The sequence below is a fragment of the Anopheles nili genome, chromosome X (genome assembly GCF_943737925.1).
Source record: "Anopheles nili chromosome X, idAnoNiliSN_F5_01, whole genome shotgun sequence".
NCBI classification, from domain to species: Eukaryota; Metazoa; Arthropoda; class Insecta; order Diptera; family Culicidae; genus Anopheles; species Anopheles nili.
In genome coordinates, this window is record NC_071293.1 from 14,756,501 (window position 1) to 14,760,473 (window position 3,973).

A 3,973-nucleotide genomic window follows, 5' to 3' on the forward strand; every position below is an offset into this window, starting at 1 on the left:
TTATAAATTTAAATATGGATTTTAGAGCGTAATGTTTACTAAAATGAATGGCCTTTTGAACGTAACAGCAATACAGATGAAATATAAAAGAAATGGAAAACTGTTTCCAGGCAGCATCAGTGACGAAATAAGAATAAGAAATAGAAAAGTAGAAAGAATTTGATCGTCATACATGCTCAGGATGGAACCACATGCTACTTTTTCTCATTGTTTTGCAAATAAATTGATATGACGCATCCAAGAAAAATGGAGGTGATAAAAAAGGATTTTCGAAAGAGTTAAAGCGGAAAACACTAGGCATAAAAATAGGTTTTACTAAATTCATGACGTGAAAGATGCGAAAGATAAGGGAGAAAAATTTTGTTAAGAACGGGTTGATCATACGAAGCGAAGATTATGAAGAGAAATGGTAGCTGTGAAACAACAAGAGAAGAAAGGATTTGATATATAATCCTACCCTTGATAGCTAAGATGGTTTAAACGGTAGATATGTTAAAAAAGGAGTGCAGGACAGTTTTAAAAAGCAAGGTATAGCCAATTGGATAAGAAGTGTCAAGATCAAGAGAGACAGATGAATTGAATGAAATAGAAAACCTTGAAAGACGAAGCTACGAATCACTTAAAAACAATGAATACAACTAAATGAGAAAAAAAGGATACACACACCAAAAATTGAACTACACCAGGCAATCGGGTTTATCAGCTAGTATATTTATAAATAGTAAGGTTAATCAGCTAGTATATTTATATATAGTTAGGTTTCTCAGCTATCATCTTATAAATAAAAATGAATGTTTGTATGTACATATATATATATATATATATATATATATATATATATATATATATATATATATATATATATATATATATATATATATATATATATATATATATATATATATATATATATATATATATATATATATATATATATATATATATATATATATATATATATATATGTGCCTATGCGCGCGCTTCAATGGGGTTACCACTGAACCGATTTGCACCAAACTTGGTACATAGGTGCATAATGGTCTCGGATTTAAGCGTTTGATTTTTTTTTTTAGAGCCCCCCAAAAGGGGGGCTCCCATACAACCGCAATTCGCGAATATTCATTTAAAAATACAAATGATGCCCGATTTAGCTAAAGTTTGGTGCATAAACGTTTCATTACTAAAAATCAATACTCGCAAAATTTGAGCCATCTCAATGGGGAACAAAGGGGGGCTCCCATACAAACCCCCCCATCTAAAAATAAATATTATCCGCTTAAAATTTTATATGACGCCTGATTTGGCTGAAATTTGGTACATAGATGTTTCATTGCTTCAAACAAATACTGGAAAAATTTGAGCCTCCTCAATGAAGAACAAAGGGGGGCTCCCATACAACCCCCCCTCCAAAAAGTGAATATTTTCCGTTAAAATTATAGGCGTTGCCCGATTTTGCTGAAACTTGATGCATAAACGTTTCATTACTAAACAGTTATACTCGCGAAATTTTAGCCATCTCAATGAGGAACAAAGGGTGGCTCCCATACAATCTCCCCCTATAAAAAATGAATATTATCCGCTTAAAATTATAAATGGCGCCCGATTTGGCTGAAATTTGGTACATAGATGTTATATTAGTTTAAATCAACCCCGGCAAAATTTCAGCCTCTTCAATGAAGAACAAAGGGGGGCTGTCATACCACCCCCCCCCACCCCCACCCCGTTTAACAAATCATAAAATATCACTTTGAAGTACATATGTAGTCGAAATCAACTATAATTTTATCACTTAATACAAAGACTTTCTAAATTTCAGTTCTACAAGCGGATAACCAAATGGTTGTCCCTCTCCCTCTACCAAATACATAAAAAATATTGAAAAATACACATGACATCCAATTCGATTGAAACACGCTACAAATGCTTTATTTACGCCAGTGGGAAACAAAGGGAGGTTTCCAAAGAACCTCCTGTCTGTATTACCAAGAAAAAAATTCGGTCATAGCAATAAAGCTTGGTCCGGATGATTTTAGGTGAGGATGATTCTGTTTACACAAAATTTTAAAAACAAGAGCTCCTATACGAGCTCTTCCTATTAGAGTATTGGAAAATATGGTCAAGCATGGCAATCATGTCTGATTTAAATGAATTGAGGCAAATTCTTAAAAATATCAATATTTACTGGAAAATTAGAATGGGACGTTGCAGCTCTCCCGGTTGGAGACAAATTCGTGGAAGGGCATACAATCCCTGCTCGGAATATTGAAAAAAAAATGCCCAAAGTAACAAATATCGTCAAATTTAACAACAACTTTTCATGTACGCCTTAACACAGTCTATACAACAAGTTATAAAATATTATATTCTGCTATGCGGAAATGGGTGGATGGAAATCTAATTTATTGTTATGTTCAAATATCGCTCAATGATAAAAATGGTTTTTTGCTTATTCTTTTTTACAAGTGACTTTTACATTATGGTCGGGAAAGGAATTTCCATTATCAGAATAAAAGAAATTAACAAAAATGTAAAGTCGTCAACAAACAGTCCAGTTTCCTGCAACTTTTCTCTCTTCAAAAATTTATTTAGACACTAAACTGGGCTTAGAAAGTCAACTCATTTTCTTCTCATGGATGTTTATATTTAAAAGTGTACAATATTTTGCAACACATAGCGCTATGCAGTTTTCAGTTCAGATTCAGTTTTTAATTGTGTTGAGTAGCGTTGGAAATGTGGTTGGTGTAATAAATTTAAATATCGATTTCAGAGCGTAATGATTACAAACATGAAATGAAGTTTTGAAAGAGAACAGCAATACAGATCAAATATAAAGGAAAATGGAAAACTGTTTCCAGGTAGCTTCAGTGACAAAATAAGAATAAGAGTTAGAAAAGTAGAAAGATTTTAAACGTCATACATGCTCAGGATGGAACAACATGCTACATTTCCTTATTGCTATGTAAATAAATTTATGTGATGGATCCAAGACAAATGATACTGTATAAAAAAGTATTTCCGAAAGAATTAAAGAGGAAAACACAAGGCATAAAAAATAAGTTTTACTAATTTGATGACGTGCAAAATGCGAAAGATTATGAAGCTAAATGGAAGTTGTGAAACAACAAGAGAAGAAAGGATTTTATAAAAAAAATCCTTTTCTTGAAAAAAATCCTTTTCTTCATAGCTAAGATGGTTAAAAGGCTCGATTTGTTATAAAACAGTGAACGATATTTTGAAAAAGGCAGGTACAACCAATTGGAAGGGATATGCCTAGAGGACCAGCGAGAGATGAATTGATTGAAATAGAAAACCTTCAAAGACGAAGCTAGGAATAACGTTTATTTTTTTTTATTCATTAATGACGGCCAGGCCGTATTGCTTATAACTATTATCTTAAGTCTAAACTTAAAGTAAACTGCAATTCACATTGGTTGGAAGACATTTCCTTCTCCGAACCGTGAAAGGGCACCTTATCCCGGGTGTACGCGGTTGAGAATAACGTTTATACAATGAATACAACTAAATAAGAAAAAAATAAAATGCACATCAAAAATTGAATTACCCAAGCATACGTAAAAATGCCCTTTTATTTTTCCTCAAACTACGTCGACCCGAATGAAATCGGGTTTACCAGCTAGTATATAAATATATATATATATATATATATATATATATATATATATATATATATATATATATATATATATATATATATATATATATATATATATATATATATATATATATATATATATATATATATTTATAAATATATATATATATATATATATATATATATATATATATATATATATATCTTTATATATATATATATATATATATATATATATATATATATATATATATATATATATATATATATATATATATATATATATATATATACACACATATATATAAATATATATATATATAAATATAAATATTAATATATATATATATTTATATATAT